General features: G+C 39.2%; 2 non-coding genes across 2 annotated transcripts; both read left to right on the forward strand.

Moving 5' to 3' along the window:
• The first annotated feature begins 3,304 nt into the window (after nucleotides 1-3,304).
• Nucleotides 3,305-3,411, forward strand: LOC122087835. Its single transcript, XR_006142897.1, has one exon. It is a non-coding gene; the product is annotated as a small nucleolar RNA R71 (small nucleolar RNA).
• Nucleotides 3,412-18,584: 15,173 nt separating this feature from the next.
• Nucleotides 18,585-18,691, forward strand: LOC122087828. The gene has a single exon (XR_006142892.1). It is a non-coding gene; the product is annotated as a small nucleolar RNA R71 (small nucleolar RNA).
• The last annotated feature ends 4,447 nt before the right edge of the window (nucleotides 18,692-23,138 follow it).

Consider the following 23,138-nt stretch of genomic DNA (forward strand, 5'->3'; position numbering starts at 1 on the left):
AGTAATAGGAAATCAAGGACTAAGGCGTTGGAGTGTTTTTGACCAAACATGTTGCCAAGGCATTGATGACATTTACACATACTTTCCTATTGTGTGGTTATTTTTTTCATAATAAACTCTATCCTACTCCACTATTGTTGGCCTGAATGATATGGTGGAGTAAATACCAGACACCCAAGTTACTAAGTAGCTTCGCTTTTTGTATATGCCCATATAGACAGTGATGCTAAAGTTCTTTCAGAAGTTTTCTTCCTAGGAATTTCGATCAAGACACCACGCTTCCTAAGGTGCAATGCCCTATCTAGTTCTAAGGAAATCAACTCTTACTTTTCATTTATATCACTTTCCACACTTAATAAAAAAAGGTGTATTTGTCAACACATGCCAAATTAAAAAGAAGGTCTCAACTCCATATCAAGATTACAAGGAACCCACTGACTTACATATAGTCCAACACCGTAAAACAAGAGTTTCTTATTTTTTAAAAGAGAGTCCTATCTCAAGACATAGGCTTATTTCTTTTTTATCAATAGGGTTTTTATATGTTCAAGATGGGTACCTTAATAAAAAATTCTTACATTCATATATCAAGCAACTTCATGGTATGATCATTAGCCAAAAGCCAAAGTAGGACTTATATCCTTAGCAAGCTTAAAAAAAAAAGGAACAACAAACAAAAACAAAGGGAAAAAAAGCAAAAAAAAGAAAGAATTGGTTTCCCTCCCCCACACTTAAGTTATGTTATGTCCTCAATGCATGGAAAGAATTAAAAGCAAAGATAATGCAAGGGGGATCATACCTGGATAAAAGTCAGTCATCTGTGTAAAGAGGTTCATAGAGATCCATGACCTCTTCCAGAGTAGAAGATGACAACTAAATGAAGGACTTCAACTTATGGGTGATCCCATATTTCTTCATGAGGGCCTTAAATGATCTATTACAAAAATGCTTGCCCTGTCAAAAATGTAATAAATGATCCCATTATCCATCCACTTTAGAATTTCTTTTTGAACGGCTTCCTTCATCACTGGGTTAGCTCTCCTCTGGGGTTCCATTGAATGTTTGGACCCCTCAATGAGGTGAATATGATGTTGAACAATAGAAGGGCTAATTCCTTTGATGTCAGCCATGGTCCAACTTAGGGTTTCCTTATTGTATTTTAACACTTTAAGTAATTTCTCTTCCTGGCTAGAAGTCAAATCTGAAGAAATTATTACTAGAAGAGTCTGGTCAGACCCTAGGAAAGCATACCTCAAATCAGATGGCAACTCCTTAAGATCTAGCTTAGGGGGCTTCACTATAGAAGGTTTAAAAATGGAATTGGAAGGGGGTCCTAAGGGCTCTATAGGTGGTTGGAGACTTTAAACCTCAGATATAATTTCGTCATTAAAACCACCCAATTTTTCCATATACTCTTGAAATTTAGAATCAAAATCAATATCAAAATATGTCTCAATGGAACCTAGAATTTCTTAGAGCATATGAACTTCCTTCTCATCGGGATTTGGTTGCTTTCCCAACCTAAAGACATTAAAATCCGCACAAGTGTTTCCAAAATAAAGTTTGATGGTACCGTTCCTATAATTAATTATGGCATTGTTGGTTGCAAGGAATGGTCTACCAAGAATAATTGGGATCTAGTCCCGAATTTTAGCAATTGGTTGGGTGTCTAAAATAGTGAAATCAAAAGGGAATTAAAATTCCCCAACTTTAAGTAAGACATCCTCAACCATCCCTTTAGAAATCTTAATAGATCTATCTGCCAGCTGAAGAGTAGTACTAGTGACTTTTAATTCTCCCAATCCTAGTTGCTTATACATATGGTAAGGCAAAAGATTCACACTTGCTCATAGGTCAAGTAAGGCATGCTCAATGTAGTCGTTGCCTATAACACAAGCTCAATGTAGGTGTTGCCTATGACACAAGCTGGGTAGGGCTCCCTGGATCCTTATACTTGGTGGCTATAGGCTGAGTAATTATAGAACTAATATTACCTGCCAAGAACGCCTTTTTGGGAATAATAGTGATATGTTTGTGAGTACACAAACCTTTTAAGACCTTTGCATATGAAGGAATCTGGGATATGACATCCAAAAGAGAGATGTTCACTTCTACCTTTTTTAAGACTTCAAAATTTTTTTTCCATAGAAGTAATCTTCTAAGCGATTAGGAAAGGGGACAGGAGGAACATAAGGACTGTAAGGGATTTGTCATTTTTTAGAATAATCATTTTTGGTTTCCTCAACCAAATCATCTTTAGTTTCAGAAGAATCTTTAGGTTCATTAGGCAAATTTGGAACAAGAGGCATACTTGTGTCCTCAACAGAATGAGAGTTAATAGGAGTAATAGATGTGGAAGATTTAGGAACACTCTGTTGGTACTCTCGGCCACTCCTAAGGGCATAAAAAATATTACATTGGTTGGAGGGCCCTTGTTGGGTCTGACCTTGTACTACATTCAGTGGTGCATTAGCTGGTGCTTATGAACTAACCGGTTAATGATGCCTAGGCTTAGGCTTTGGTTGACTAGGCAATATTTCTTTTTCCCTCTCACGTAAAATTGAGACAACTTGGGAGAGTTCTCTCGTAAGATTTTGATGGTTTTTCATAATGAGGGCTATATTCTTTTCCAAATCACTTATTTTACTTGCCTCTCCAATGTTGGTAAACCCAGGGGTTGCTGATAAGATGATAGGAGAGGAGGCCTAGGGAAACTAGCCTGAGGTCTTACATTTAGCCTAGGAAAAGTATTTAAGAAAAAAGTTATTGTGCAAAGGGAGGCCTTTGGGGTCCAGGTTGACCTTGAATATGGAAATTGGAATGCCTTGCTTGGTTGCTCTGGTTCCAGGAGAAATTTGGGTGATTTCTCCATTTTGGATTATAAGTGTTACTATATAGATTATTCTGATATAAGGCATTCACACTTTCATTGGAAATGCCCCCAAAGGTGTTGGGGCATTCTTCTATGACATGTCCAAGGGATTGGCACCAAGTACACACCTTAATTAAATTGACTGATGATGGCTCTCTAGGAACAATAGCCTTAATCCTTTTGATAAGGCTATCTAAGTGGGTTTCCTTGGCTACTAACCCGTTCACAAAATATCTTTTCCCTCCTATGGTTCTTTCACTCTCTTGGGTTGATTCCCACTCATAGGTTTTATCAGGTAAGTCAAGTAAGAATTCCTATGCCTTTCCTTCATCTGCAAAGGATGTGAATCCCTCAGGGCACATAGACTCTATCGTTTGTTTAGTTAGGTAATCAATACCCTTATAAATTATTAGACATAAATGCCATAAGTCTAGGCCATGGTAAGGGCATTCTTGGAATAGATCCTTGAATCTCTCCATAAGTTTAGAAAAGGACTCACTAGGCTTTTGCCTAAACTGAAGAATATCACTTCTAAGCTTATTGGTCTTGTGAGTTGGGAAAAACTTCTTGAGGAAGGCAACTGTGAATTTCTCTCATGTGGTTATGGAATTTGTGGATAACCCATACAACCACTTCTTAGCTTGATCTTTTAATGCAAAAGTAATGAACCTAAGCTTAATAGCTTCATCAGAAAGCTGTTGGATCTTAATTAGAACGCATACCTCTTCAAATTCCCTTAGAAATAGGTATGCATCCTTAGAGGTCAACCAATGGAAGTGAGGCAACATAGTGATGTATTGAGATTTGAGCTCAAAATTATTACCCTGGGCTTGTGGTAGAACTATACAGGAAGGTTGGTCTGTTCTAGCAGGGTAGAACCTATCTTTTAGAGATTTAGGGGGAGGGTTTTGCTGTTGGTCTCCCATATTGAAATGTTTTAAAGAGAACAAACATATAGGGTCACTACTTGTTGGATCTCTTCTTTCTAACCTATTTGCAATTACGTATCGACCTAGCACTCATGCAATATAACACTATCCACAACTAAAATGAGACAAACCACAAACATAAAAGAAAATTTGTTTTGAAAACTTTTTTCTAATTTTTTTTTGTGTGAGTTTACCGGTAGGGATCCGGGGTTGCTTAGGTCAATTCATGAGGTATTGCTACAAGGCGAAACTTGTCTTTAACATACAGTGAGGCCTGGCGACCTCCACTGATACAACTATGATTGCAAGTTATTCTTCTCAGGAATTCAATAAAAGAAAAAGAAAAAAAAAACAAAGCAAAAAAAGCACTCTGATTTGCCAAAAGAAAGCAAAAAAAAATAATATGGAACTGCATCCCCAGCAACAGTGTAAAAAAACTTTTTTGAATTTTAAAAGTAACCGCAAGTGTACGAATCAGTGTAGCTAACGAGTCAAACACAAGGAGAGCAGCTACATTATTTTAGCTTCTTTTAGTAATGCAAAAGTGTAATGATTGATTATGGTGATCTACTTCTAACTACCATCCTAACACAAATGCATCTAAAAGCGTCATAACCAACACATCTAGGGAAATTAGAATTGAAATTGCAATAAAAATTGAACGACCTAACCATTCACATCTAACCATAACCATTCGTCATCTAGGAATTTAAATACTCAAACCACACAATTAAAAAACAAATAACTAAAATAAAAAGTGCTAAAAAGTAAACAAATAAAATAAAAAGGAGAATAAAGCTAGAGAGAGGCACACAAGTAGGAATCTCTACTTAGCCCGAGGGATGCACCATAAAAATATGAGCTTCCCTACTTGACTAGAGAGTACTCTTACAAGGGCTTTTCTACTTGGCTTTAGGGGAAGGGATGCAATATAAATAATCAAAGCAAAAGGATGGTTCCATAGCTAGAGAGGGGCAAAGCCAAAACATGCATCTAGCCAAGGACCTTGGGGGAAAGGGAAAGCATCAAAGTAAAAACTAAAATTTAAATCCTAAATTAAGAATGAATGGGTAGCAAGAAGAGGGAATGAGAGGGGGGTGAGAAGACTTATGAAGAAGCCTACTTACTTGAACTTGAAAACTTGATTGAGATTTAAAATACTACCAGTACTAAAAACCAGATCTGAATAAATCAAATCTAAAATTGCTAGTACGAGAGAAAATAAATCTAAAAGAAAAATTTGAACTTGAAAGGAGATGCTTCACAGCTTATTCTTGTCACCTAGAACTAAACCTAGAACTAGTACTTGAAAATTACAACTTCAATGGCATAAAACATAAAATTAAAAGACTAAATCAAAGATAAAAGTGCTTGCATTCATTAAATAAAAGAGGATTACAAAAGTGTTTAATAGCAAAAACTAAAACTAGAACTATAGGGGAGAGAGAGAGAGTAACTAAAAAAAACCCTAGGAAGAGAAGTGCCTCCCTTTCTTACATGATTCTTATTTATAGGGAAGGGGAGAAAAAATCCGATGAATTGGGTTTCTAAAAGGTAGGATCTTTTTTAAGATTGAGGTGCTGATGTGGAGGGGAGAGAAGAGGAAAATCGTGCAAGATGGGAGACCCAGTGATTTTCTCTTTATTTTTATTTTAATATTTTCTCTAATATTTCCTATTTTTTCTTGCTTTTTCTCTCTCCTTCAAACTTGTGCACAACCCTTGGATGATTTTCTATGCTTGCTTGAAGATTTGGACATCATTGTTGATGATGTGAAGGAGAGATACGATTTGGATAGTCTTTAAGTGATTGGAAAATAGGAGAGCAAAAAAAATAGCCAAGAGGTTCGAACTTGAGACCTCCTGGTTAACATGGGATTTTTGCACACCACAGCTCACCAACTACGCTAAGTAGTTATTGTTACAAAAAAAAAGGAATCTTCAATTACGCAAGGGGGTTCCATCGATCCTTGTTGGCATTTGGAATATTCTTTTGTACTCCTGGGACAACTACAGAAGGGCTCGCCTACATCTCGGTTAAGTTCTGGTCTATTATTCTTTTTCTAGTACGAAAAGAATAATTACGTGTATATGTGCCAAAATGAATGCGTACTTTTAATGCAACACATCCATCTTGCTCAAAATTTCATCCTCTTCGTAGTCATGAAAAGAAATTGAACATCTTTACGTGTAAAATTAGAGATATGGCACTTGATAGTCCTTAAGGCCTTTAAAATACAAAACTTACAAAAAGAGAGTAAAACCCAAGGCAGCTCCATTCTAAATATGTAAAATGCATGGTTTTATACCCTAGATTTCACACATAAATGTACTCATCAGTACCTCACACCAAATCCCCCAATCAATTTGTACCTTAGATAAGTGGGTAGGTAGATTTCGGTTAGGGTTCTCCACTTAATGGAGAGTAGAAAAATGGGAGATAGAGAGAGAGGCGTGTGTGTGTGGAGAGGGGTAGAGAAGATAGTGCTTACGTTAACCCTTGCTCCCCTTGCTTCCTCCTCCCTTTCTCTCCTTCTCTTCTTCTTCTTCTCCTTTTCTTCCTTGTTCTCTAATTTAGTGGGTAGAAGAAATGAATGGTCAAGGCTTCTATTTATAGCCACTTAAGTTGTCTAAGGGTTGTTTGAAAAAATAATGGGTTTCTACCCTTGAACGGTTTAAATTATAATTTGGGATAACGAGCCAATCTTGGGGTGTCTTGATATATTAATCCATTTCTAATTATGTTGCTCCATCCTTGGGATTGGGTTTGAGTTACATGGGTACGAGGAGTCGGGTCCCACAACCAAATAACCCAGTTTTAGCCTGTATTCTCACCGGAGGTTTTCGTCAGTGAAGGCTGAATTGGTTCTCTTTATGTGGAAATGGATCTTTAAGTTGAGGGGGCCTTCCCAAGGTGTTTTCAGTGTGTGGACCTATTTGAATTTTAAAAGTAACCGCAAGCGTACGGATCAGTGTAGCTACTAGTCAAACATAAGGAGAGCAGTTACTTTATTTTTAGCTTCTTTTAGTAATGCAAAAGTGTATGACTTGATTAATTGTGATCTAATTCTAACTACTGACCTAAAACAAATGCATCTAAAAGCATCCTAACCAACACAACAAGGGAAATTGGAATTGATATTAAAAACCTACCATTCATATCTAACCCTAACCATTCGTCATCTAGGAATTTAAATATTCAAACCATTCAATTAAAAAGTAAATAACTGAAAGTAAAAGTGCTGAAATAAAAAGTTTTGAAAAGTAAATAAATAAAATAATAAGGGGAAAAAACTAAAGAGAGGCACACAAGTAGGTATCTCTAGTTAGCCCAAGGGATGCACCAAGCTTCCCTACTTGACTAGAGACTACTCTTACAAGGGCTGCTCTACTTAGCTTTAGGGGGGGTAGGGAGGCAAAGTAAATAAGAAAAGTAAAAGGATGGTTCCAAAGCTAGAGAGGGCCAAAGCCAACACATGCATCTAGCCAAGGACCTTGGGGGAAAGGGAAAGAATCAAAGTAAAAAACTTAAAACTTAAAACCTAATTTAAGAACGATGGATAGCCAGAAGAGGGAATGAGAGGGGGGTGAGAAGACTTATGACGAAGCCTACTTACTTGAACTTCAATCCTTAAACTGAAAACTTGATCGATTTGAGATACTACCAGCCCTAAAAACCAGATCCGAACTAAATCAAATTTGAAATTGCTAGGCCTGGAGAAAACAAATCATGAAGAAAAACTGAACTTAAAATAGATGCTCCACAGCTTTTTCTTATCACCTAGAACTAGAAATTAAAATTATTACACATTTGAATAACTTGAACAATAAAATAAAGGCTTGCATTAATCAAAATAAAAGACTTACATTAATAGAAAAAAAATATTACAAAAGTGCTTGCATAAAAAAACTAAGACAAAGAACCAAAGAGAGAGAGAGCTCAAATAAAAAAAAACTAGAAGAAGAAAACTAGAAAAAGAGAGGGATGCCCTCCTAGGGCTTGGTCGACTCTCTTTTATAAGGAATACGGGAGAGAGGAGGACATCCAAGTGTGGATCCCCTTGGATGATTTTTCTTGCTTGGATTTGGACAATATTCTATTTTAATGGGAAATTCTATTCGTGCCCCTTGTCTTTAAGTAAGTGGAAAATACGAGAGAGAAAATCTTCCAAAAAAATCTCCAAAAAATGGCAGCCAAGAGGTTTGAACTTGAGACCTCCTGATGAGAAAGGGATTTTTGCACACAACTCACCAACTATGCTAGGTAGTTGTTGTTACCAAAAAAAAAATCTTCACTCACTCAAGGGGGGTCCATTGATCCTTGTTGGCATTTGAAATAATCCATGTACACCTGGGACAACTGCAAATGGGTTGGTTCTGCATCTCGGTTCAGTTCTGATCCATTATTCTTTTCTAGCCAAAAAGAATAATCACTTGTATGGGTGACCAAACAGATGTGTACTTTTAATACAACACGTCCATCTTGCTCAGAATTTTCTCTACGCAACCATGAAAAGAAATGGGACCTCTTTACGTGTAAAATTGGAGATATGGCACCCGATAGTCCTTAAGACCTTTAAAATACAAAACCTGCAAAAAGAGAGTAAAACCCAAGGTAGCTCCATTCTAAATATGTTAAATGCATGCTTTTATACCCTAGATTTCACACATAAATATGCTCATCAGAATTCCCCCACACTTAGCTTTGCTAGTCCTCGAGTAAGACAAAAGAATAAAAAGTAACACAAAAAACCTAACTCACTTTCGTATGAATCACGGTTGCACTTAGCATGTGCAACAAGCCTTTAAACCCCTAGGTCACCCCTAGTAGACGAGTTGTGTCTCGTGGGTGTTTACAGTGAATATACACCCAAAATTCAGGAAAAAAAGAAAAAAAACAAATCCTACCCTTAGCTAAAGGTAAGGGCCATACGTATCCGGAGCAAAGATAATTCATCTAACACTTGATCTAGGGGCCCCCACACTTGAATTTTTATTACCCCATATCGATTTCAAGCACAAGCATATTTCTTTAATTTGGAACTCACATTGTTTCTTCCAAAACATCCTTATCTTAAGGCAAGACCACTTGTGAAGTAATAAGGAACCAAGGACTAAAGCGTTGGAGTGTTTTTGACCAAACATGTTACCAAGGTATTGATGACATTTACACATATTTTCCTGCTGTGTGGTTTTTTTTTTTCATAATAAACTCTATCCTACTCCACTACTATTGGTCTGAATGACATGGTGGAGCAAACACCAGACACTCAAGTTACTATGTAGCTTCGCTTTTTGCATATACCCATATAGACAGTGATGCCTGAGTTTTTTTTTTTTCCAGAAGTTTCCTCCTTAAGAGTTTCGATTAAGACACCACGCTTCCTGAGGTACAATGCCCTGTCTAGTTATAAGGAAATCAACTCTTACTTTTCATTTATATCACTTTCCACACTTCATTTAAAATTGTGTATTTTTCAACTCATGCCAATCTAAAAAGAAAGTCTCAACTCCAAATCAAGAGTACGAGGAACCCACAGACTTACATATGGTCCCACATCGTGAAATAAGGGTCTCTTATTTTTAAAAGAGAGTCCCATCTCAAGACACATGCTTGTTTCTTTTTTTCTCAACAGGATTTTTTATGGTTCAAGATGGGTACCTAAGTCAAAACTTGTTACACCCGCTCCCTGACTCGGTCTAATTTGAACTGCTATGATAGGTCTCGGATCAAAAATTAGAAGCACGGCTGGGTTTTGGCTTGCCGCCGCCCGTTACCAAAGGGGGAGAGATAACCCCATATGTTCGTGCATCGCGTTCTAGTCTAACTGGAGGGGATTTATACCTTTCGATCCCAGACAATAAGTGACCCAACCCCTCAAATACGAATCTTAGCCCGTATCGGTGTTGCCAAAAGGCCTTGAGAATGGCTAAGGGTAACCACCCACGCAAGACCAGTCATGGGACAGTAAGCAATCAGCAAGCTATCTTCACCACTGGAAATATACCATCGGATCCACTGGTGTCGATGCCTGTGGGTCCCGCCACTCACATCGTAAATAATTATGGATGATCCCAAATCATCCCCTATATTTTCCTCATGACATGAACGCGTTTCGGACCTAAGTGGTCGGGTTCTTGGGCTCTGAAAGTCATATTAACCCGATAGGTCCGAATAGGGTCCAACCAAACAGACCTTAAGGTCCACTTTAACTCATAAGTTAGAAATGAGGAATTCATTTCCTCATTTCTTCTTTGCCAAAACATAAGAGAGGAGAGGAAGGAAGAAGAAGAAGAACAAGAAGGGTGAAGGAGTTTTACCTTGGTGCCAGCTGCCGCCTAGTCACTGGAATCATTGTCGGAGGTAAGTAGAACCTCCCATACCACTCTCTCTCTTTATTTTGACCTAAACAAATCTAGGTATGGATGGAATCTTAGTGTAAAAACTATGTTGAGGTCATAGAATGTGTGTTCTACCCTCCTGATGTTGTTGTCGAGCTCAAACCAAGCTCGGTAGCTTCGACAACAAGTATTGCCGAAAGACCAACTAGGGTTTCGATCGTTCGATCAACATATCTTTTATTGGCTTAGAATGATGCTAGGAACATCCCCTACAAACTCTAAGGAATAAATCTCGATGATTGGGTCAGAGCCAGAAAGCCCCAAAATGAGTGGACTGTTCTGAACCACCACCGAAAACAACCCATTGGATCCATTGGATCTGCTTTCGGTGGCATATTTTTGGTGGATCATAGAGGCTTGTGAGCTCTCTGTCACCACCACCAGAAACAACACTGATGTTTCCGGTTGGTGTTTTCGGTGAAATTATTGTCACTGGGAAACCCTAACTATACCTTTTGGGGTGACCCAAGTGGGTCCCTCCTGATATTCTTGATACGTATTGATGTTCGGTTTCCTTTGTATCTAAGACAGTGATGCACACGAATCCCAAAATCGTAATTGAGTTGGTCGATCGGTGGCCATACTTGAATACTAACACACTCGAACATAAACCAGGTGAGGGATGGACTGTATTTATTTTTGGAATGTTTACTATTATTAAATTGCTCACATGCTTAGAATTATATGCTTAATTATAATTGCTCAAATACAATGATGATATGTTACATTTATCATTTTACGATTATGATATGAATTGTATGGAGATGTATGACGGGATCCAGTGTGACCGAGGTGGTACCAGTACCATGATCGCAGTGTGTTTGGTTGTGTGTGTGACAGAATCTGGCATGGCTGAGGTGGTACCGGTGCCGTGATTGCCTTACGTATGTTGTATTCATACATTAATTATGTGTATTAGAATTAGTTGTAGTCGTGAGTTACACTTTGTGGCTAAGGTCTCACTGGTATCGTGTACCCCAGGACTGCATTTGGAACTGGATGCACTTCGTGGCAGATGATTGGTACCAGTATCGCGTAGTCCATACTCAACTGTGATATGTATGCTAGATTAGGTAAACGGTCTCGGGTTTCACTTTGTGGCCATGGTCTCACTGGTATCATGTACCCGGGATTGTATTTGGAGATGGATTACACATTGTGGCCGAGGTCTTACCGGTATCGTGTAATTCATACTAGCTGTATCACTATGATGGCATGTAGCATATATGTGATTTGGTATCACTCCCTATGCTATGAATCCTTTCCAACAGGGGTTGAGGTGTTGGATAACCCATTGTGGTATGTTTGATGTGCCTTTTTGGAATGCTACACCCGTGGTACTATACGATTGTTGTCGGAGGCGGGAACCTGTCCGTCGTGGCCGATGATGTACCTGTGTCGTGACTGCCAGGAGGGGGTTATCAGGGGTTTTCTGGGTGACCCATAGACACATATACAGGGACTGGCAGGCTTCTATGCACGGCTAAGGTTTGTATCCTTGCATAGTCAATGGTGGTTCCGAGACGAAGGATGCAACCTAATGCACCGTAGTAGCATTTACCAGACTTAGTTTGTATTGTTAGGTGGATAATAAATAAATGAACTGCATCATGAGCATCATGGACTATGTGTTTAATTTATGCAATCATGCATCATAAATTATTACTGCTATTGTCTTGCTTGGATGTGCTTGACCCCACCCCTCACTGAGTGAGTTGGAAAACTCACCCCACAGATACATCCCTTTTTAGATGATGATGCAGGTACTATGGTGCCGATGGCGGGTGACCCAGTATCTTCTGGGTCAGAGTATGGTGTGAGTGACTGGTGGATGCCAAAAGCGGGAGAGTATGATCAGGACTGTGCTTGTAACCATTGTGCTTATGCCGCACCGTGAGATTGTACATCATACTTTGATACTTTTGGGTATAACTATGGATTGTATATTTTTTTTTGAGATTATATTTTATGTTATGGATGAATGTAACAGAATAACTCGGTTATTGTTATTATATTATCGTTAGACGTTTTCCCATTTTATTTATGATTTCGTTACTATACTCTGATTCCACTGCTTATGTTGGTTTGTGATGTGAGATTGTGAAAATGTTAAGGTACTGCTATCAGAGATCTTGGTAGGTTTGTGAGATAGGTATGTGTCTTACTCACACCACCGGTATTCCTAATGGTAAGTTGGGTCTATTGGAATTGGGGTGTGACAAAACTTATACTTTCATACATAAAGCAACCAAATGGTACGACCATTAACCAAAAGCCATAGTAGTAGGATTTTGTCCTTAGCAAGCTAAAAAACAAAAACAAACACAAAAAAAAAGAAAAAATGCAAAAAAAAAAAAAAAAAANTTTTTTTTTTTTTTTTCAGAAGTTTCCTCCTTAAGAGTTTCGATTAAGACACCACACTTCCTGAGGTACAATGCTCTGTCTAGTTCTAAGGAAATCAACTCTTACTTTTCATTTATATCATTTTCCACACTTCGTTTAAAATTGTGTATTTTTCAACTCATGCCAATCTAAAAAGAAAGTCTCAACTCCAAATCAAAAGTATGAGGAACCCACAGACTTACATATGGTCCAACATCGTGAAATAAGGGTCTCTTAATTTTAAAAGAGAGTCCCATCTCAAGACACATGCTTGTTTCTTTTTTTCTCAACAGGCTTTTTTATGGTTCAAGATGGGTACCTAAGTCAAAACTTGTTACACCCGCTCCCTGACTCGGTCTAATTTGAACTGCTATGATAGGTCTCGGATCGAAAATTAAAAGCACGACAGAGTTTTGGCTTGCCGTCGCCCGTTACCAAAGGGGGAGAGATGACCCCATATGTTCGTGCATCGCGTTCTAGTCTAACTGGAGGGGAATTATACCTTTCGATCCCATACAATAAGTGACCCAACCCCTCAAATACAAATCTCAGCCCGTATCGGTGTTGCCAAAAGGCCTTGAGAATGGCTAAAGGTAACCACCCACACAAGACCAGTCATGGGACAATAAGCAATCAACAAGCTATCTTCACCATTGGAAATATACCACCGGATCCACTGGTGTCGATGCCTGTGGGTCCCGCCACTCACATCGTAAATAATCATGGATGATCCCAAATCATCCCCCATATTTTCCTCATGACATGAACGCGTTTCGGACCTAAGTGGTAGGGTTCTTGGGCTCCGAAAGTCATATTAACCCGATAGGTCCGAATAGGGTCCAACCAAACAGACCTTAAGGTCCACTTTAACTCATAAGTTAGAAATGAGGAATTCATTTCCTCATTTCTTCTTTTCCCAAACATAAGAGAGGAGAGGAAGGAAGAAGAAGAAGAACAAGAAGGGGGAAGGAGTTTTACCTTGGTGCCAGCTGCCGCCTAGTCATTGGAATCGTTGTCGGAGGTAAGTAGAACCTCCCATACCACTCTCTCTCTTTATTTTGACCTAAACAAAGCTAGGTATGGATGGAATCTTAGTGTACAAACCATGTTGAGGTCGTAGAATGTGTGTTCTACCCTCCCGGTGTTGTTATCGAGCTCAAACCAAGCTTGGTAGCTTCGACAACAAGTATTGCCAAAAGACCAACTAGGGTTTCGATCGTTCGATCGACGTATCTCCCAAATGGCTTGGTGGAATCAGGATTTTATTAGCTTAGAATGATGCTAGGAACATCCCCTACAAACTCTAAGGAATAAATCTCGATGATTGGGTCAGAGCCAGAAAGCCCCAAAATGAGTGGACTATTCTGAACCACCACCGAAAACAGCCCATTGGATCCATTGGATCTGCTTCCGGTGAGATATTTTCGATGGATCATAGAGGCTTGTGAGCTCTTTGTCACCACCACCAGAAATAGCACTGATGTTTCCGGTTGGTGTTTTCAGTGACATTATTGTCACTGGGAAACCCTGACTATACCTTTTGGGGTGACCCAAGTGGGTCCCTCCCGATATTCTTGATACGTATTGATGTTCGGTTTCCTTTGTGTCTAAGACAGTGATGCACACGAATCTCAAAATCGTAATTGAGTTGGTCGATCGGTGGCCATACTTGAATACTAACACACTCGAACATAAACCAGGTGAGGGATGGACTGTGTTTATTTTTGGAATGTTTACTATTATTAAATTGCTCACATGCTTAGAATTATATGCTTAATTATAATTGCTCAAATACGATGATGATATGTTACATTTATCATTTTACGATTATGATATGAATTGTATGGAGATGTATGACGGGATCCAGTGTGACCGAGGTGGTACCAGTACCGTGATCACAGTGTGTTTGGTTGTGTGTGTGACAGAATCTGGCATGGCTGAGGTGGTACCGATGCCGTGATTGACTTACGTATGTTGCATTCATGCATTAATTATGTGTATTAGAATTAGTTGTAGTCGTGGGTTACACTTTGTGGCCAAGGTCTCACTAGTATCGTGTACCCCAGAACTGCATTTGGAACTGGATGCACTTCGTGGCAGATGATTGGTACCAGTATCGCGTAGTCCATACTCAACTGTGATATGTATGCTAGATTAGGTAAACGGTCTCGGGTTTCACTTTGTGGCCAAGGTCTCATTGGTATCATGTACCTGGGATTGTATTTGGAGATGGATTACACATTGTGGCTGAGGTCTTACCGGTATCGTGTAATTCATACTAACTGTATCACTATGATGGCATGTAGTATATATGTGGTTAGGTATCACTCCCTATGCTATGAATCCTTGCCAACAGGGGTTGAGGTGTTGGATAACCTATTGTGGTATGTTTGATGTGCCTTTTTGGAATGCTACACCCGTGGTACTATACAATTGTTGCCGGAGGCGGGAACCTGTCCGTCGTGGCCGATGATGTACCTGTGCCGTGACTGCCAGGAGGGGGTTATCAGGGGTTTTCTGGGTGACCCATAGACACATAAAGGGACTGGCAGGCTTCTATGCACGACTAAGGTTTGTATCCTTGCATAGTCAATGGTGGTTCCGAGATTAAGGATACAGCCTAATGCACCGTAGTAGTATTTACCAGACTTAGTTTGTATTGTTAGGTGGATAATATATAAATGAACTGCATCATGAGCATCATGGACTATGTGTTTAATTTATGCAATCATGGGTCATAAATTATTACTGCTATTGTCTTGCTTGGATGTGCTTGACCCCACCCCTCACTGAGTGAGTTGGAAAACTCACCCCACGGATACATCCCTTTTTAGATGATGATGCAGGTACTATGGTGCCGATGGTGGGTGACCCAGTATCTTCTAGGTCAGAGTATGATGTGAGTGACTGGTGGATGCCAAAAGCGGGAGAGTATGATCAGGACTGTGCTTGTAACCATTGTGCTTATGCCGCACCGTGAGATTGTACATCATACTTTGATACTTTTGGGTATAACTATGGATTGTATATTTTTTTTGAGATTATATTATATGTTATGGATGAATGTAACAGAATAACTCGGTTATTGTTATTATATTATCATTAGACGTTTTCCCATTTTATTTATGATTTCGTTACTATACTCTGATTCCACTGCTTATGTTGGTTTGTGATGTGAGATTGTGAAAATGTTAAGGTACTGCTATCAGAGATCTTGGTAGGTTTGTGAGATAGGTATGTGTCTTACTCACACCACCGGTATTCCTAATGGTAAGTTGGGTCTACTGGAATTGGGGTGTGACAAAACTTATACTTTCATACATAAAGCAACCGAATGGTACAACCATTAACCAAAAGCCATAGTAGGATTTTGTCCTTAGCAAGCTAAAAAACAAAAACAAACACAAAAAAAAAAAAAAAAAAAAAAAAAAAAAAAAAAAAAGAAACACTGGTTTCCCTCCCCCACACTTAAGTCATGTAATGTCCTCAATGCATAGAAAGAATTAAAAGGAAAGACAATGCAAGGGGGTCATACCTGGGTAAAAGTTAGTCATTTATGTAAAGAGGTTAATGGAGATCTATGACCTCTTCCAGAATAGAAGATGAAAACACAATGAAGGGCTTCAACTTATGGGTGATCCCAAATTTCTTCATGAGGGCCTCAAATGATCTATTGCAAAAATGCTTGCCCCTGTAAAAAAAATGTAATAAATGATCCCATATCCATCCACTTTAGAATTTCTTTTTGAATGGCTTCTTTCATCACTAGGTTAGCTCTCCTCTGAGGTTCCGTCGAATGTTTGGATCCCTCAATGAGGTGAATATGATGTTGAACAATAGAAGGGATAATTCCTTTGATGTTAGCCATGGTCCAACCTAGGGTTTTCTTATTGTATTTTAACACTTTAAGTAATTCCTCTTCCTGGCTAGAAGTCAAATCTAAAGAAATTTTTACTGGAAGAGTCTGGTCAGGCCTTAGGAAAGTATACCTCAAATCAGATGGCAACTTCTTAAGATCTAGTTTAGGGGGCTCCACTATAGAAGATTTGTGAATGGAATTGGAAGGGGGTCCTAAGGGCTCTATAAGTGGTTGGAGACTCTAAACCTCAGACATAATTCCGTCATCAAACCAACCAATTGTTCTATACACTCTTGAAATTCAGAATTAAAATCAATATCTAAATATGTCTCAATGGAATCTAGAATTTCTTGGAGCATATGAACTTCCTTCTAATGGGGATTTGGTTGCTTACCTAACCTAAAGACATTAAAATCCATAGAATTGTAGACAAAAGAAAGTTTTGTGGTACTGTTCGTACAATTAATTATGGCATTGCTGGTTGCAAGGAACGGTCTACCAAGAATAAATAGAATTTGGTCATGAATGCTGACAACTGGTTGGGTGTCTAAAACAATGAAACAGTAGGGAATAAAAATTCCCCAACTTTAAGTAAGACATCCTCAACCATCCCTTTAGGAATCTTAACAAATCTATTTTCCAACTGAAGAGTAGTTCTGGTGGCTTTCAATTCTCCCTATCCTAGTTGCTTATGTACATGGTAAGGTAAAAGATTCACACTTGGACCAAGGTCAAGTAAGACATGCTCAATGTAGGTGTTTTTTTATGACATAAGCTATGGTAGGGCTCCCTGGATCCTTATACTTGGCGGCTATAGGCTGAGTAATTATGGAACTAATGTTGCCTGTAAAGAACACATTTTTGGGCACACTAGTGATACGTTTGTGAGTATACAAATCTTTCAAGACTTTTGCATAGGCGGGGATCTGGGATATGGCATCTAAAAGAGAGATGTTCACTTCTACTTTTTTAAAGACTTCTAAATTTTTTTCTATAGAAGCAATCTTCTTTTTGTTTACCAACTGATTAGGAAAGAGGACAGGAGAAATATAAGCACTGTTAGGATTTTACTCTTTTTTAGAAGAATCATGTTTGGTTTCCTCAACCAAATCATCTTTAGTTGCTTTAGGTTCATCAGATGAACCTGGAATAAGAAGCATACTTGTGTCCTCAACAGAAGGAGAGTTAACAGGAGTAATAGATGGGGAAGATTTAGGAACACTCTATTGGTACTCTCAGCCACTCCTAAGAGCATAAACAATATTACATTGGTTGGAGGGCTCTTGTTGTGGGCTCTTTTGAATTGAATTCAACTGATTTGGAACTAGTTGATGATTCATATTCACATTCCTGGGATATGGTTCAGGCTGACTAGGCATCTTCCCTTTCTCCCTTTCATGCAAAACATTATTAAGCTTGTCATGAAAGTATTCATGAGAAGTTCTATGCTTTTCTCTAAAGAAGAAAGCCTAGCCAAATCACCACCTCCTCTCATGAATCCTGGAGGTTGATTTACAGGAGGTGGTGGAATAGCAGATTGAGTGGGGATCCTAAAATTGTTCTACTGATTGGGGGGACATGTTTCTTTGATTGGCTTGTTGGAGAACAAACTGCCATGATTCAAGGGTTGAAAATTAGGACCTATTTAATTATTGGCTTGATTCCAAGAGAAGTTAGGATGGTTCCTCCATCTTGGATTATAGGTCTGACTATAAGGGTTGTTTTGGGACATGGCATTCACATTTTCAGAACCTATATTCAAACCATTCACACAAGAAACATTATGGCACTCCTCCATCACATGCGTGGGAGATTGGCACCAACTACACATAGGCACAGAATGATTTATTTGGTTCAGTTGGGCAGGTCCTTTGACTATTATGGCTTTGAGTCTCTTGATAAGACTCTCATGTTGAGCCTCTTTGGCCACAACACCTTTTACAAGGTAGCCCTTATTTTTCCTCTCAATTTCTTGAGTAGACTCCCATTCTCTGGTTTTCTTAGCCAATTCAAGCAAAAAGTTCCAAGCGTCGTCTTCATCTGTAAAAGATGTAAAACCTTTCGGGCACATAGACTCTAATAGCAGCTTAGTCTGATAATCAATACCTTCATAAATGATTTGATAAAGTTGCCATGTATCAATTCCATGATGAGGGCATTCCTGAAGGAGGTCCTTAAATCTATCCATAAATTTGGAGAACGACTCACTAGGTTTCTGCTTGAACTGAAGAATGTCACTCCTGAGTTTATTGGTTTTATGCAAAGGAAAGAACTTTTTCATGAAGGCTATAAAAAACCCATCCTATGTGGTAATGGAATTGGTAGGCAGACCATAGAGCCATTTCTTAGCTTGGTCCTTGAGCGCAAAAGTTATGAACCTTAATTTTACAGCATCATCAGTCAACTGTTGGACCTTCTTAATCAGAATACAATGCTCCTCAAATTCCCTAAGGAATAAGTATGAATCTTCAGAGGCAGCCCATGGAAGTGGGGTAACATAGTGATGTACTAAGATTTGAGCTTAAAATTAGTGCCCTAGGCTTGTGGTAGAATTGTGCAGGAAGGTTGGGTTGCTCTAGCAGGGTAGAACCTATCTTTCAGAGATTTAGGTGGAGGGTTTGGTTGTTGGTCTCCCATATTGAAAGGTATTGATGAGAGTATAGGTATAGGGCCACTACTTGTTGGATTTCTTATTTCTAACTTATTCTCAGTATTACGTACCCACCTAGCACTCATGCAATAGAAGACTACTCACAACTAGAATAAAACAAGCACAAAAGAAGGGAAGGTTTTTTTTTTTTTGGGATTTTTTGGGGGCTTTTTTGGGAGCTTATCGATAGGGATCCGGGTTGCTCAATTCCTGAAGTACTGCTACATGGTGAAACCTTCTTTATCATATTGTGAGGGTTGGTGACCTCCACCGATACAACTATTATTGCAAGTTGTTTTTCTTAGGAATTCAATAAATGATGAAAGAAAAAGAAAATGAAGCACTCCGATCTACCAAAAGAAAGCGAAAAATAACATGGAACTGTCTCCTCGGTAACAGCGCTAAAAACTTGTTTGAATTTTTAAAGTAATCACAAGCGGATGGATCAATATAGTTATAGGTCGAACACAAGTAGAGCAGCCACTTTATTTTTAGCTTCTTTTAGTAATGTAAAATTGTATGGATTGATTCTTGATCTAATTCTAACTACTGGCTTAAAACAAATGCATCTAAAAACGTCCTAACCAACACAACAAGGGAAATTGAAAATTGGAATTGAAATTAAAAACCTAACCATTCATGTATAACCCTAACCATTCGCCTTCTAGGAATTTAAATACTCAAACCATGCAGTTAAAAAGAAACTAACTAAAAGTAAAAGTGCTAAAATAAAAAGTGTTGAAAAGTAAATAAATAAAACAAAAAGGGGGAAAAGCTAAAGAGAGGCACACAAGTAGATATCTCTACTTAGCCCGAGAGATGCACCATAAATAATATGAGCTTCCCTCCTTGACCAGATAGTACTCTTACAAAGGCTACTCTATTTAGCTTTAGGGGTAAGGAGGCAAAGTAAATAAGAAAAGTAAAAAGATGGTTCCATAGCTAAAGAGGGCCAAAGCCAACACATACATCTAGTCAAGGACCTTGGGGGAAATGGAAAGCATCAAAGTAAAAACTGAAAATTTAAACCTAATTTAAGAATGATGGGTAGCCAGAAGAGGGAATGAGAGGGTGTCAGACCCCACTTCCAGTAGACCCAACTTACCATTAGGAATACCGGTGGTGTGAGTAAGACGCTTACCTGTCTTACCAACCTATCAGAATCTCTGATAGTAGTACCTTAACATTTCACAATCTCACATCACAAACCAACAATAAGTAGCATAATCAGAGTATAGTAGTAGAATCATAATTAAAATGGAAAAACGTCTAATGATAATATAATAGCAATAACTGAGTTATTCTATTATATTCATCTATGATATATATTATAAATCTCAAAGAATATAAAATCCACAGTTATACCCAAAAGTATCAAAGTATGATGTACAATCTTACGGTGTGGCATAAACACAGTGGTCGCAAGCACAGTCCTGATCGTGCTCCCCACTTCTGGCATCCACCAGTTGCTCACACCATACTATGACCCAGAAGATACTGGGTCACATGCCATAGGCACCACGGTACTTGCATCATCATCTAAAAAGTGTATATAAGTGGGGTGAGCTTTCTAACTCGCTCAATGAGGGGTGGGGTCAAGCATATCTAAGTAAGACAATAGTAATAATAATTCATGATGCATGAGAGCGAAAATTAAACACATACTCCATGAAACTCGTGATGCAGTTCGTTTATTTATTATCCACCTAACAATACAACTAAGTCTGGTAAATGCTACTATGGTGCATTAGGTTGTATCCTTCGTCTCGGAACCGCCATCGACTACACAAGGATACAAACCCTAGCCATGAATAGAAGCCTATCGGTCCTTGTATGCATCCATGGGTCACCCAGAAAACCCCTGATAACCCCCTCCTGGCAGTCACGACATCGGTAACACATCGGCCACACCGGACAGGTTCTTTCCTCCGGTAACAATCACATCGTACCGCGGGTGTGGCATTCCAGAAAGGCACATCGAACATACCACAATAGGTTATCTAACACCTTAAACCCTATTGGAAAGGGTTTGTAGCATAGGGAGTGATATCTAACCACATATATGCTACATGCCTTCAAAATGATATAGTTAGTATGGAATACATGATAGCGGTGAGACCTCGGCCACAAAGTGTAATCCATCTCCAAATACAGTCCCAGGTACATGATACCAGTGAGACTTTGGCCACAAAGTGAAACTCGAGACCGTTTACCTAACCTAGCATACATATTACAGTTGAGTATGGATTATGCAACACCAGTACCAATCATCGACCACGAAGCATATCTATTTCCAAATGTAGTCCTGGGGTATACGATACTAGCGAGACCTTGGCCACAAAGTATAATCCATGACTACAACTAACTCTAATGCACATAATCAATGTATGAATGCAACATACATATGACAATCATGGTACCGGTACCACCTCGGCCACGTCGGATTCCGTGTCACACACATAACCATACACACGGCGATCACAGTATTGGTACCACCTCGGCCACACCGGATCTTGTCATACATCTCCATATAATTCATATCATAATCGTAAAATGCCAAATGTAACATATTATCATTGTATTTGAGCAATTACAATTAAATATATAATTCTAAGCATGTGAGTAATTTAATATAATAAATATTCCAAGAATAAACATAGTCCATCCTTCACTTGGTTTATGTTCGAGTGTGTTAAGGTTCAAGTATGGCCACCGGTCGATCACTCAATTCTGACTTTAGGGTTCATGTGCATCACTATCCTAGACACAAAGGGAATCGAACATCAATATGTGTTGGGAACATCGGGAGGGACCCACATGGGTCACCCCCAAAGGGTACAGACAATATCCATCAGTGACAGTAATGTCACCGGAAACACCCACCGAAAACAGGGTTTTTCCACTCGAAATATTAGTCCTATTCCTGGTGGAACTAGCAGAGAGCTCCTAAGGCTCTGAGATTCACCGAAAATAGGCCATCAGAAGCAGGTCCAGTGTTTCAGGTGGCTTGCTTTTGGTGGTCGTATAGGAGTGTTCAGCCATTTTGGGGGTTTTTTGACTCAAGCTCGATCATCAGGATTTGTTCCCTGGAGTTTGTAGGGAATGGTCTTAGCATCCTTCTAAGTCAATAAAATCCTCAGTGGTGGTACAGGAGAGTTCAGCCATTTTGGGGTTTTTCAACTCAGGCTCGATCGCCAGGATTTGTTCCCTGGAGTTTGTAGGGAATGGTCTTAGCATCCTTCTAAGTCAATAAAATCCTAATTCCATCAAACCATTTGGGAGATATGTCGAATGAACGATCAAAACCCTAGTTGGTCATTTGGCACTACTTGTTGTCAAAGCTCATCGGGCTTGGTTTGAGCTCAGCAACAACATCTAGGAGGTAGAATACGCATTCCACAACCTCAACATGGTTTGTACACTAGGATTCCATCCAAACCTGGCTTAATCTAGGTCAAAATGAAGAAAGAGTTGTATGGGAGGTTGTACTCGCCTCCGGTAGGGATTTCCGGCGACGATGCGGCAGCAAGGACCAAGGTACAAGGTAAACTCTTCCCTCCTTCTTCTTATTCTCCTTCTTCTCTCCTTTCCTCTCCCACATTTGCACACAATGGGAAATGAGGAAATGAATTCCTCATTTCTAACTTATGAGTTAAGTTGGGCCTTAGGGTCCATTTGGTTGAACCCTATTCAGACCGATCGGGTTAATACAACTTTCAGAGCCCGAGAACCTAACTACTTAGGTCCACAATGTGCTCACGTCACGAGGAAGATGTGGAGGATGATTTAGGATCATCCCAAGACTATCTACGCTGCGAGTGGCGGGACCCATGGGCATCGAAACCTTGACAGCAACCTATTGGCTCACTGAAAATAGCCCATCGGATTCAACCCTAGTGGATCCAGTGGCTTATTTTCGGTGGTCAAGATAGCTTGCTATCCAATAGTTGGTCTTGCACGGGTGGTTGCCCTCAGCCGTGCTCAGGGCTTTCGGCAACTCTGGTACATGCTGGGATTCATTTTTGAGGAGTCGAGTCACTTACTA

The sequence above is a fragment of the Macadamia integrifolia genome, chromosome 8 (assembly GCF_013358625.1).
Source record: "Macadamia integrifolia cultivar HAES 741 chromosome 8, SCU_Mint_v3, whole genome shotgun sequence".
Classification (NCBI taxonomy): domain Eukaryota; kingdom Viridiplantae; phylum Streptophyta; class Magnoliopsida; order Proteales; family Proteaceae; genus Macadamia; species Macadamia integrifolia.